Raw genomic sequence first — 15067 nt, 5'->3', positions numbered from 1 at the left:
TGTTTTTTTGACAGACTATCAGTCTGTGTGTAGTGTAACATTACTAACCTCTGTCACTATTAATTAAATATGACAGCTAAAGAATGCTGTGGACAGTTTCAGTGAAGTGCAGTACTGCAGACACAGGGACAGGTGTCATTGTCTGTAAGACACAAAATCCTGGACTGGAGTGTAGGTAGTTGTGGCCTGGAGTCAGTTTATAACTACTGACAATCCCACTGGGCATGCTCATACACTTAGTTACACAGAGTGCAATTCTGTCGCTCCTTGCCCAAAATTACTTGTTATGTATAGATATATCTATATATATATACATACATATATGTATACATGTCCTGTCTGTCACTATATCACTCTCTCCCATAGATAGTATATCTATCTGTATGAATATATGTAATAAAACATACATCTCAGGTCTCTCCCCAGATATCTACGTAACTCACACACACACACACACACACACACACACATATATATATATATATATATATATATATATATATATATATATATATCATACACACAGCCACATTTTTATATACATCCCTGTTATATACATACATATTTGTGTGGATGTCTGTATTGCTCTATATACCCTGATAATAGTGAGTAATGCTTCACTTTCACACATCTATAGTGTTGCTCAAAGGATCCAAAGTAAAGGTTCAACAGTACATAATGCACTTACCTACAGACCCCTGTGCCTGCTGGATGTCAGCACACATACAGCAACAGGTGAGCAGGTGGCGTAATGTATAATGTTGTCTATGCATGCATAGACAGGGCACATTGTTCTTGCCCACAAGCATGCCCATCCTAATGCAAACAGCCACATATGGCCAAACTGGTAACTGTAGCCACATAGCTAGGATAAATAAAATGTATCTGACTGTTAGGCTACTAGATACAGATAGCACTATAAAGCAATTTCACTCTGCATGCCACAGATGCTGTTCATCACAAGCCTAGTTTGTGTAATCTATGAGTAGTTTGCCTGCAGTCATGTCTAAAACAGACATCGGCCATGGCATGTGTGATAAGTACTGTTAATTATAGTATGCAAGAAGAATTAGATAGGGGTTATAATCTCACTGCAAGCCACGTGTGTGTGTGTGTGTGTGTGTGTGTGTGTGTGTGTGTGTGTGTGTGTGTGTGTGTGTGTGTATGTGTCCCACTACAAAACAACTGAGAATCTCCCATTGGCTATGAAACTGCAATAGATATGTACTTTATGGCCCTGTAAGTTGCTGCTGGTGTCCAAACTGCCCCCTCCAACAAGGACAGCCGATGTATCAATGTTAAGACTACCACCTGCCATTATAATGTCAGACTTAAGCCGTGGCACATGCGATAAGTACTGTAAATTACAGTGTGTAAAGTAGTTAGGGAGGGCTTCTAATCTCACTGCAGGCCACTGTGTGTGTGTGTGTGTGTGTGTGTGTGTGTGTGTGTGTGTGTGTGTGTGTGTGTGTGTGTGTGTATTTATGTACGACATAAATATGATCACCTCAGTAACTTAGAAAGATGTAGGGTTTTGCTGTATTTTGCTTGTAGTAGGTGTTGTGGGCCTCCAAATGCCTGACTATAAGTAGGCCTACTAAAGTCATCAAGCATGAGATGTCCTAAAGAGATCTTAATAGCATACTTGAAGTGTAGCACATGCATCATGTACTGTGATCTGTAGTGTGTACCATTAGATAGGTACATGTTCTAATATACATGCAGCCAATTTAAAGTATGTGTGTGCTGTGCTGTGTCCTGTAAACATGTGGAAGTGGTGCTATCCTCAATGTAACCATGTCTGCGTGTGCAGCTGTTGCAGCATTTTACTTCAGCTTATGGAATCATAGAATCTTTGAACTTTAGTAGCATAATGGCCCTACAGCACTCACAATCCTAGCCAAGTTTATACCCTTATTTACATGATCAGCACGTATTACCCTTGTCCACCAGGGACACAGGCAGAACCCCTGTGTTGAAAGGAGGGTCACCCAGCCAATCATACAGATGGCATCTGATGAGGTCCACTATGGTTCTCTGTTTGCCATTAGGCATAATTCTGTTCCAAAGGTGTGTTAGTCTGCTAGACAGATCTCTCCCACTAGCGTGTGTTACTAATGTTACATACCAGGTTAATGTCCTTACAATGAGTAATCCATGTATCATGCCGTCTACCGATATGCATCATTTCCAATCAAGCAGGATCACCTCTGAGTAGTCTATATGACACAGGCTACAATGGCTACTGATGTCAGATGAAGCCCATTGGACAGATACTGAAGACATGAAGTTCCCTTGTGATAGACCATTGTGTTGTGTGCAATTGCCACTAGTGCTTGGAAAGGTACAGTACAAAATGGCCATTGCACTCACATATTGGCATGCTGGGGGAAGAGTACATGGAGGTTATGAGTATGTCAATATCGGGTGACTGTGCCCTCGGTTATGACATATGATTCACGTCTTACCACTGGGGAGAAATGGTGATCTCAGGTACATTAGGTGTAAGCCTATGTGGCCAGGCCTGTGTGCCCAGGTCTATCACCCCTGGGTATGTATATCACAGGTTCCGACTGATGAAAATGATACTACATATATATTTGCATGGAGTTTATGGCCAGTAGTATGTCAACAGGCATTTGTTCATCAATACCCTCTTGTAGGATATTGACATAACTTACTGAGTCTATGACTGCTCACAGTTTGCAAGTATCAGCCAGCAGTCAGCCACAGACAGTCAATATTCACTTGTATTCTAGTGAAATGGATCCCAAGTAGCACAGCACCAAGGACTGAGCCCTGTTGAACACTGTTACTTACAGATCAGCTATTGCAGGTGGAGTTCCCTATTTTGAGTATGTGTGCCATTCATGAGCCAGTTAGTGACCCCTATAATGATATTACCATGGATGCCTATGCGGGTGCTGTTGTCAATGATGTCTGAGTGGGGGGATACATTCACATGGCTTGTCTACCTCCAGGGGGTAGTATGCCCTGATGTCCCCTCACCCAGGTTGTTGGTGACTGCCTCAGACATGTCCACCATGTTTAACAGCAATGATCTCCCTGCCAGACATCCAAACTGTGTACAGTCAACTGTTTGTAGATCACATATATGTTTGCTGATCAGCTCCATGATGATTTGCCCCATGGGCATACAGATATGGCTACTCAAGCAAATAGGTCTATAGTTCAGGTGGATGGTGGAAGTACCACCTCTGTGCAAGGGATAACAGCTGCCATTGTCCAGTCAGCTGGGATGCAGTTAGCGGTTACAGTATGATTGCAAGGAGTTCCCAATGGTGTTAGTAATTCTTGGTGGATCCCATGTAGGACGCAGCCAGGGATGTTACCATGTCCAGTAGATGCTGTGTATACCCCATAGAGAGGACAGTTATGACCTGCTCTGTAGATATGGAAGGTATGGGACAGGTTGTAGGAATGTCATGTGGCACACGTGGTATGGAAGGGACAGGGGAGTGAAGTTGATGCAGAACCTGTGGGACAACAGGTTAGCTATGAATACAGAACCAGTATATGTGGTATCATTATGTATGAGTTCACCAACAATCTGGGCCTGACCTCTGAGAATAAACATGTAAGTACACTGTGCATTGTGGTTCTGCTTTGTGGGAGAGGCTGATTTTGTGGGTCTACTTCACTATGTTGAAAGCCGACAATATTGAAGCTGATATTGTTGGCACCGCAATATTGAAAGTGCAGAACATCGTGCAGGTAAACAGAAATCTCCATAGGGGAAGATTTCCGTTTACCTCAATGTAGTGTGGTCTCAGAGTTGGAATATTTAAGTAGGGGGTGTTGGGGGCTCAGCCCCCCACATGGAGGTGCAGGAGGGCTTTCCCCCCTTCCTATGCTAGTTAGTTTTTATTTTTGTTTTTTTTTTTTTAAATGTTATTTGATGTTTCACTACATCAATCACTAGAGGTCTAACTTTAGTGATTCAATGTAGTAAGATTTCGATAATGTGATATAGACGTGATTTTGTCACATACTGTTTCTACACGATGTCACATAAACAGTATGTGCTTGTTTTAGCTGAGGAGGTTGTGCCTCCACTTTAGGGGCACACTCATCCCAACTGTCACACAGCAATGTCTATCTCTTATTTTACAGCCTCCTAATGGCAGTTGTCCAACACGCAGGTTTGCTGTGGCATGAGGAGCTTGTGTTCCTTCTGTCAGGTACAGCCGAGTCTATGCAGTTGTACTGCTGCTTACATAATGCATGGGGGTAGAGCTCTGCATACTTGCCCATCCCATCTGAGGGGGGGAGGTGCATTCATGCTATGTAAACCATCCCACAGGGGGTAATACATTGCTTTGTTGAAGTATATATATGTATCGTTTGCAGGGGGGTAAGGTCTGATAGTTTTAATGAGACTGATCTGTGTTCAGATCTCACCAGGGAGGATCTTACTGTGGTGGGCTGCAGTGGTCATCCATATTGGGATAGACATGAAGCACTACATCGTCTTTCCTTGTGGGGATGTCACGCCACTGGTCCAGGGCATTGTAGTTAAGGACGTGGAGTAACCTTTGGGCAAGTGAGCTTCAGCACGACTGACCAGCACAGTTGGTGGTTGCTTAATGTCACCCTAAACCAAGGTGTACTGATATATCTTGATAGACACACATACATGCAAATAAGCACAATGGATGTCTGGATTCATGGAGCTGCTTCTGTGGCTGGCAATGGCTTGATTGTGTGCCCTCCCAGCAGTGAATATCACCTGCAGTGTCTCTAGGAATGCATAGTGTTTCACTAAATCTGGATGTGTATCTATTCTTAATGACTATTTATACACCACCTGCATTACATTGCACACTGTCAGTTTGAGGTCTGAACATGTGAAAGGATGTGTAGTCTGGTATGGCTGTGGTGCACAGCCATGAACCAGGTGTCTTTGACTGCAAAAATGTCTGCATATTCCAGGGTGGGGACACCTTCCACAGAGTGGTGTTTAGTGTTACCATTCCCAACATGTAGCAGAATAACCATGATGTATGAAGATGGTGTTCTAATTGGAAAGTTTACCCTCTAGATAATGCCTATAAGATGCATTGTGGGGGTGTCAGCAGCCTTGGCCAGTACTTAAAATCCCAGAGGTGAGAGATGAAGACGATCTCTGCCAAAGCATTGATGTCTGTTGAGCAAGTCATCTCAAGCACACATGTAGTGGATCTCCTTACAATGATACCACACACTAAGGCAATTATTGAAGTCCATAATGTTCTGAGTGTATTGAGCCATCATCCAAGTGAGGGTCAAATGCAGCTGAAAGCAATGGGCATATCCGTGAGAGACGCAGAGTGTGTAAGCTCGGTCATGTGTCTGCATACAGTCCGGTGATGTATGTCCTGAGTTGTACACACCTGCAGGAAATATGTCATCATTATGTCACCTGATATTCCTTGAGTTGCAGCAATGTGTGGTATGGCATATCATGTCAACCCACACACAGCTAACAGTAACATTCCCCATATGTAACCTGGTGACACAGACATCAATGCACCTCAAGATGTACTCATGCATGAATAATAGGTCTGCATTTCTGATGTGCCTTAGATGTGTGATTGGTGAGACCAGTGGTGCATGCACTACTATGTGTACTGTGCTCTCTAAAGGTAGGTTTTCTGAGGTGTTTATTCTTTGGAAATGTGTCTGTTAAGGAGATGCACACATGCAGGTGTGTGTGTTGTGGTCGTGGGTGGTGCATGAGGTGAGTATTGCATGTTGGCAAAATGCTCATTGCCATATGTACTGACTGCTGTGTGAGACACCATGGAATCAAGGTTTGAAGTAGTCACATCTGTCACACGTGTTTGTGTGGCATAGGAGTAGACGGGTGGGTACACTTTTTACATATTAGCAGTCATTGATAATGCCATTAGCAATACAGTCATGCTTGTGTGTACTGCATAGCACGCCATTGTTAGGCAGTGTCATGACAGATGGTGAAATGTAACAGATCCCCAAATGTAGGTCCCCTAAGTTAACACAGCACCTGACAGTGTGCTATACAATGTTTTGTTAGCCATGTGGACCTTGGATTGACCATAATCCTGTCATTAGGCATGGTCGCAATAACATGCTTGCAAATGTGACACTATACAAGTCCTGCAAAGTTAGGCTAATGCTGCCACACCCTTGGGGTTGACAGCCTTAAACACAGTGTTTGTAGGTACACCTTGCAGTAAAGACGTGGATGGCCGTGCATGCACAGAGGACTTCTTCAACTTTGTTGATATTAGGTTGCCCTTGCAAGCATTCAATGCCTGTCATGCAACCACAGAGCAAACGTGTTGCTGTGTGGAGCCGTGTCCAACTGCAGAATACCTGTGTAAAACCTTCCAATTTACCTTCACATGGTATACATACTACACTTCACTCCATTGTTTGTCTGTGCTCTGTACAGACACCTTGGATAACTCTTTTCTTGGAACATGATGGAAGTAACTGCAATATGTAGTTGCACAGAGGATAACTAGCATGCAGTGACAAGCAATGTCCCTAGATCTGTTAGTCATTTGATATGTAAAGCCATTAAAGGAGTTAACATGGATACAATCAGTAACAATGTCATACACCTACTGACACTGGACCAAACACAGTTTGTTTTGCTCAGGGGCAGATCATGCCTACCTTCTCGAACTGGTGGACCTTATTGAGTTTTACAGTATGTAATGGATGACCAGCATACCTTTCAACCATACCTAGTTCTTCGGTAAATCCCGGTTTTGAGGGCAAAATATTGGGGTGCCATGAATTTCCAAGTGGCTCCTTTAATGTCCGAATTTCTCGGGTTTGTTTTTAAATTCCTGATGTCATCGCTTGCCAACTGCAAGTCTTCTCAGGCAGAACATGCATGCAAATACAAAACCCTCGCTGTATTTTCTTTTTTAAGTAAATGTGAGTACTAATGAAAATTTGTCCCTGATCCTGGGCTTTGGCCCCCCCCGGACCCCCCTATATTTACTTCTTTTGGCTGTCTGACCGATTCTTGAGCAAAAAAAGAGATGTGCAGTAAAGAGACGCTATGTCTAACAGTAACTTAGACCTTGTTAACATAGTTTCTTGATTGTTTTAGTATACTAATATGTTTCACTAACTTTGAATTTTTTAACTAATTTTCCTTCTTTTATCTAAGTTCCAGTTCCAGTATGGTTTCTCTTAGAAATATCATACGTACTTTTTATGCATAAACTTGTAAAGTGCTTTGATGAAAAGATGCTTTAATGATTAGACCTTCCCTGAATATTGTCTATTTTGGTTGTCTGTTGCCGTAGGGAGCGGTGTGCATTTTTTAGTTCCAGGGATGGCAAACTAGGAAGAGAGAAGCTGTTTCTGCTAACTCACATTGTAACTCTATGAAGTGATGAAGATGAAGTGTAGATTTAACAGTGTTGACATCAAACCAATCATGTCTGAGCTCAACAACATGTGTGATAACCAACCTCATATTCTTCATTTTGCTTTTTGTTTATTTTAAATTTAGTTTGTATTATAATTTCTTAAAACATCCTAGTAGTTGTCAGACACCTCTGACACACTGCATCTAGCTGGGGTGATGCCTGCCACATTACATGCCTTAGAGGAAATTAAAATAAATTATACTGTTTGGTATTGTTGTTGATAGAATGTTATGCATATGTTTTGCCAGAGCATTTTTTTTTAAGAATATCGCCAGATAACTTTGATTTGTTTGTTTGAATTTTCCTTGTAATGGCGTATATAATTTACTACATTACTTTACTATGCTTCTTGGGGATGTAAGCTGGTGTTGGCTAGAATAGAATGTGTAGCATGGCATAGAAAAACTATGTACTTTTCTTTTACAGGCAAATCTCCAACTCTGCCCTTTCAAACAGTTTCTTAAAGTGTTTGCTACATTTCATTATAGAAGTAGCAGACTGCTTGCAGTTCACATTGTATCCAATATGTACGGGATTTTTTTATGTGCTAGTGGTGCTTGTAGTTTGTCTTGGTTAATATATCGATTTAAGAATTTAAAGAAAATAAATGGAAAATAATCATTTGTGGCAATGTGACCGAATTCCTATTTCAATTTCTCTCTCTTTCACAAGCCATCTTCTACTTTTACAATCCCGTCTGCCCGTTTTCTTCCTCACTATGCTCTAATCGTGGTGATGCTGCGGTAGTGTTGTCGCCTCACAGTTAGACGTTGCCCATTCGATTCTCAGTTAGAGTGTCTTCTGTGTGGCGACATGCGTGAATGGGCGTTCCTTCGTTGAAGGTTGTGCGTTAGGCCCAGCAAGCCAGTACATAAAAATCTACTGCCAATCATTAGCGGACCGGAATTCTGTGGCAACCCCTAACCAGGAAAAGCCAAAAGAAGACATTGTTTTCCTCTCACTACTATTGTATGTAATGCTTGCACTATTTTCTAAAGTTTTTATCTCTGTAATTTTTGCAAATTCCAGTGTGCTATTCTTATTTTGGTGAACTGTTAACAAACATATCCTGCAAAAACAAGTCTGCATGCATGTTATGAAACCTTGTGTATAGCAAATTATAATGTATAGCTATTTCAAACTGCAGTTTTCTTGTTTACATCATGTTTTGTAATTCTGGGCTGAACCTGAAAATGGTCTATAGAGACTAGTGTTCTACCCTCATTAAGAAAGCCAAATAAAATAAAATAAAGCTGATAAACCTGATATTTTGAACTTTGTCAGAAATTAATATACTAAGTAGATAAGTGTAGAAGATTGTACTGACTTAGTCATGCTGCAGCATTGGTGGATCTTGAAGACAGAATTTTATGACCATCTAATTTCATTTATTTATAAACAAAGTAGAACAACCCGAGACCTGAAGCACATTAAATACAAATAGCAGTAACATCAATTTTGTGTGCTAAGTAGTGGTGATCCTGTTCCACAAAAATAGTTTCCTTTTATCCTGATAATTACTGATCCATCGCTTTACTTTGCAGAATAATGAAAAGGTTTATCATGGATCTGTTGCAGATATCATTGGAGATCTTTTGCTCTTGTATCACTTGCTTTTTATATTTGGCAGAATTCTTTGAAGAGGAAACTGCTATTGTAGGTGACAAGTTTAACAATTCACACAGCATATTTTGATCTAATACGTTTATTGGACACAGTCCCACATAGCATACTGAATGATTTAAACTGCAATTTCTGAATTAAAACCAAGTACACATAGATGAAGTGTAAAAAAAATATGTATATCTACTTTCACACACAGTTCATGTGACCCGTGGAATACCACAGGGTTCTGAGTTGTACGCTTTACCTCTCTTTACAAGTAAAAGTAGGTGGGGGTGACAACATTTGTAGGTAATTGCAAGGGGGGTAGGATTATGCCCATCTCCTGCATTGATGCAAGGGGGTAGGATTATGCCCTCCTCCTGCATTGACACGTGTATTTCATTTTTTCTCTTGCTGCAAGTGTATTTTTAGCAGTTTGCAACTTTCATACAAGTGTACTATTAGTAGCCACTGGAGAGATTTTCTTACACAAGTGGATTTATGCTGCAGCAGCAACTGTTTGCTTATGCTGGTCTTATGTGCTGATTTCCGTAGTTAGTAGTTTCACTGCATTAATTGATTTTATTAGACAACACTGTGTGTGTGTGTGTGTGTGTGTGTGTGTGTGTGTGTGTGTGTGTGTGTGTGTGTGTGTGTGCGTGCGTGCGTGCATCTGTGTGTGTGTGTGTATAACTAGTGGTTAGGATTACCCAGATTCAAACCCTATACCTTAAGTACAAGAAGCAAGAGCCTAAATTCTCTCTACCCATACCACACCACTTGTGATTCAAGGAGTTAAGTCCATAGTTCTTAACTGTCTGGAATGTTTGGCTTATACTTTCATCTGTTCCACTTAAAATTTGTGTTTTTTGTCAAACCAGTGAGAACTGCATTCACTAAATAATGATAGCCATCTAAGTTTCAGTCCTATCATTCAGGAAACACATGATAACACAAAACCTTTTATTCTAGCAACTTTCTAAGATTATACAAGCAATGTTTAAAATGTGTCCCTAATTTGGGGAATTTGCCCCCCCCCCAATAAAGTTTGGCTTGTTCCAGATTTCTTGTGTTGCATAGTTCTTCAGGGGAGAGAAGTGTAGTGCTCTTATGCCAAGTCTGTTTGTGGTGTTAGTAGAACAACAGGTAGTATACTTGCTTTTGTTGCAGAAGGCTGTGGGTTCTACTCTCACAGTATGTAGATGGATTGCTGATATTGTACTGTGTTGTACTTTTAAAGGGGGTGGAGCTGCAGTCCTGCTAATGTCCTCTTTGACAGAGATACCTAGTAACTATGAACCTGTTTGCCATCTTTTCTCTATTGCAATATTACTAGCTTATTATTTTTTTAATGTAACATAGGCAATTTTTTCTTCAAGGGCAACAGGCACTTTATTTGTAGATGATCATTTTTAAAAAAACAGCTAAAGGCAATGTTAGTTTAGGAGCCTGAATGTAAGTGTCTCAAAGGTAATGTTTTGTATGGATAGTTCTGAAATAGATTGCTTAAATATTTTCCATAGAAAATACTGTTTCATAATGATGATCTTTGTATAAATTATATTGAATGTATTCCTAGTGTTAGTTAAATCCATATATTATTACAGTTATTTGAATTCAATTAATTGTTACACTTCTCTGTTTTGAAATAACTGACTGCATTTGCCAAAAAGTGCTCCATCTGTAAATCTACCTATCTGATGATTTTCTCTGTTTAAATCCAGCTCATTTATTTTCTGGCAGTAGAAAGCTGAAGCAGTTAATTTTATTTTTATAAAAGAAAATTGTATTTTAGTTTTGATACAAGTTCAAATATTAATTTAAATAAAATATTATTCTGTTCATTGTGTATGTAATATTTTGTCTGTTTTTCAATTTGTGTTAAGAAGTTGGTATCCCACAATTCCACAAGAGTGGGTGGGGTTACACAATTATGTATGCAAATTGTATGTTAATCAGTGTACACATTTGTACCTGTTTTTCATGGGCCTTTGTCCAAATTTTTGATGTTTCCAGGTTGAGAGGTATGATGATAGGAATATGACCCACACCATCTATCATGGTCTGACAAGGTGTTTGACAATATTAGGCCAGCAGGCCTTGCTGGAACTGTGTAGGTTATTTACAGAGTGGTAATTCAGCTGGTGGATAGCCAAGTGTCTGATAGTCATAATCTGAAAGATAGGATTGGGTAGACCTAAGCTATAATGATGCCAGTCAACAGTGGACTTCCCTCAGACATCATAAATAGAGTACCCCTCATAGCCATTTCCTTCTCTGCAGTCACTGCCACTCTCAGTGACCTCTGACTGACTAAATTAGCAAATGACTGCATATTAGGAGCTGTCACTGAATCCCACACAGAACTAATAGTTATCGAGGATGACCTGAGACACACATTCATTTGTAGTCAGAGCCACTGACAAATAGTAAATGCCTAGGACCACACAATACTATCAATATGAATGTCATCTTCACCTGGAAAATATAGCAGAGTCTGCACACCACACACAGTTGAATCAATAACCATGGAATTATGGACACAGAGAGCAATGTAGCCTTTGACTGTTACTTGTTGTTAAGTTGTGGGGCTCCATTAAATTTTGTGCAGCCTGTACAGAAAGGTATGACATGTAAATCCCAGAATGTCATTCTCATACCATATTTGGTACTCATCACACTTATCATTGAGTACAATGGCACCTTTGCTATGTCGCTACACAGACATACCATACAACTGTAGCAGCCACACAGGTTCCATGGTAAACCAATACACATTGCAGATAATATGTCCGATGCAGTCTGTGCCAAGAGTGTACATGTATAGCCTGTCTCCTACATGCTTTGGAGAGGATGTGTATGGCTGCATGCAAAGAGGTGTCAGATCCCAGTGTGTACTTCCTGCTTATCCAAGACAGAACTAACACATGTATGACCTGTTCTAAACACCTACACCATCACTGTGGTATAAATTTGCATGCTGGAGAGACAAGTATGTTACACAGACACTAAACCCTATATGTAACAGGCTTCCCATGCATGTGAAGCACACACACAATGGGATGCAGAATAAGACAATCATAACTGGTGTAGGACAAATGTCTGTAATAGACACAGGAAATGTGTAGATGGGTCATCTCCATCACCACAACTTGTAGATGTGTTAGGTCCAGAAACCTTGGTGACACTTATCAAGGGTATCAGACTGTGTCATAGATGAGGGATGCATGATTAGGCTGTGTGACACCATTGTTCTCGTTAGCCTGTTATATACATATGGCCACATGGAGCCATGCACCTGTACTGTTGTACCTTGCTGGAGACATATGTCTTCTGTACTGATGTTCCATCCTGTGTTGTGATGTCTATGGGTTCATTATCACTGTGAATCCATAGGTGTCCCCTACTGACTCCTGCAACTGAACCATAAACAGGTCCATGACACACCTTTTATTGTGTAAGTATACAGCCATTACAACATCATACAAGATAAAGTGCACAAAATTATGTGGCTTACTCATTACAAATGTCAGTTTATGATATCTGTCAGTGACCAGTACATATAGTCACCCTGTGCATCAGGCCCATAGTTTTATTGCACTGAACTGATGATGAGGATGACAGGGATGTGGCACAGGTATCATCACTTACACAGGGTGTTGTGTGGGGGTGCAGGAAGGCCTAGGCTGACTTAATAGGTTGAAAGCATGTGTGTGAGTCAGGAAGGGAAGCAGGCAAAATGGACAATGGAAATGTGCCATGTGTGTATGTAGGTGACCTGAATTTGACAGTGGTGTGTGAGCATGTGCATGAACACAGTCAAGCTCAGTGCTAGCCCTACATGTAAACACTCAAAAGGAGAAAAAGTGCCAAAATAAACACCAGTAATCCACAAGTGCAAGCACTTGGAAGGACCACTACCTAGACTGGAAACCAGGAAATAAAATTTAATATCTAGTTAAAAAGTACATGTTAAAAAAACATAAACGTTTAACAAATCACCACATTTTCATCAACATAAGGACTGGTTTCCAATCTTGGTAGTGGTCCTTCAAGTGCCTGTACTAGTGGATTACAAGCCCTGCATGTGTGTATGTTGGACAGCTGTGAACCATGCATGGTAGAGCTGAGAGTTCACTGTCTCTGCCCCTGAACATGAGAACTGGCTCTGCCAGTGGTTACACTGGCACCTTCATGGCCAGGGTCAGAAGCAGTGCTAGTAGCTGATGATGACTGCTGTCTACTGGAACCATGTCCTCTATGGGAATGCACAGGAATCATATGCCCATGGCCTGTCAGGTCTTGGTCTGGACAGCAGACTTCCCTCTCAAGCACTGGATGCACTGCCACGATGGGAGCATGATTGAGCATGGCCACGTGGACTCTCAGCAGATGTAAATGCTGACTTGCATTCATGAGTCTGATGTTCGACTCTAACTAGAAGTTCCATTACAGGCAATGTGCATTCCAAGACAGATATTCTGAGAGCTGTCTCAGACCACCTTCTTTCCACTGCATCAGTGAACCAACCAAGGGTATCACCAATGTGGTGGAGGCAGTCACAGATGTCAGACTACGCTGCATCCATAACCCTGAGCATTCATCTGGAGTTCCTTTTGCAACATACCTGTGCCTCCATGAAGGCCTGAAACATATGTCGAGTGACCGTAGATGAGACACCTGCGACAGGAGGTAGAAGGATAGCAGGCCCTTTCAATCCACTTGTGTGGAACCCCACCAGCTCCCTGGCTATGGCCAGTGTCTACACTCACTGGAGCAATAATTGACAGACTTTCCTGTTCAATGTCCCCACCGTCTGACTGTCCAATATCTGTGGCCTCTGGGGACTGGTGGGAATTGGGTATGTGTAAGCATACTGACTGTGTGTAGCGATAATGAATGCAGAAGAGGGATGTAAACCTCTTGGACAGATTCAGCCCCTGAAACCTCCACCTGTGCATCACTTTGGCCATCGTCATCATCAGAGTCTGAAGAGAAACTGACATCAGGTTGTGTAGGGGACAGAGACCAACCCCCCCCCAGTCACCTGTGTTAAGAATGGGAAAAGCAGTACACTAATACCTGCAGTATTATAGGTTCATAGGTTCATAGGTTTATACTAGGCTATCTGCCCTAAGGCATTTATAAGCCTAGCCCAAATTTTTGTGGCTTATGCCACCCCTTATATGAAAAAATACTGTGCCCATTAGTTTGTTGTGCCTCTGTCCAGCAGTGACACAGAGATGATTCCCGAGGTAAACCTATGATCTCCCATCCACAGGTCAAGATTTCTCTTGAACAGAGCCAGCGAGGTGCTCTGCCTCACATGGACCGGGATTTTATTCCACAGCATAGGGAGTCTCTGAGTGATAAATCTATCCCTTCAGCACATCCTATTTATATCCGTGCTAAGGTTTAAGTCGCTTGCTCTAGTGGTTTTGGTGGATTTGGATTTTTTGAGGTGGAGCATGTCCATTAATTCCGGGTTGGACATGGCCTTGTATGTCAGGCACATGTCACCTCTGAGCAGACGGTATGCGACTGAAAAGAGCTGGAGTTTCTTCAATCTGGCAGCATATGACAGATTTTGGAGTCCCTTTATCCTTTTGGTGAGGAACTTTTGGGGTCTCTCCAATTGCTGCAGATGTCGGGTGAGATACATCCCGAATGGGGCATTGTACTGCATTATGCTCTGAAGTACTATGTTGCAATATATGTAAAGCTATATACAATGTTGTCACTATGACAGACCTGTTTAACCCCCAACGTTATATAGTAACACATGAGGACATTACTTTTCCCACAGACATCTGTAGTTACTTGTAAAGAAAAGGTTTTTACACTGCAATCTCATCAGTAGCAATGAGGTACACTGTTGACATTTCTGAAGACTCTGCAAGGTTGACACATATGGCTATCTGTAATGTCCTGACAATACTGTCACATGTATCACTGTTGTCATACCTACAAGGCATAGGTATTACTCTTGTGTGTACAGTCAGAAAATATGTGTGCAGTTGGCAATCTTG

The sequence above is a fragment of the Protopterus annectens genome, chromosome 1.part0 (assembly GCF_019279795.1).
Source record: "Protopterus annectens isolate FY-2018-M chromosome 1.part0, PAN1.0, whole genome shotgun sequence".
NCBI classification, from domain to species: Eukaryota; Metazoa; Chordata; order Ceratodontiformes; family Protopteridae; genus Protopterus; species Protopterus annectens.
The sequence above is the reverse complement of the archived record's forward strand: the minus strand, read 5'-3'. Positions refer to the sequence as shown.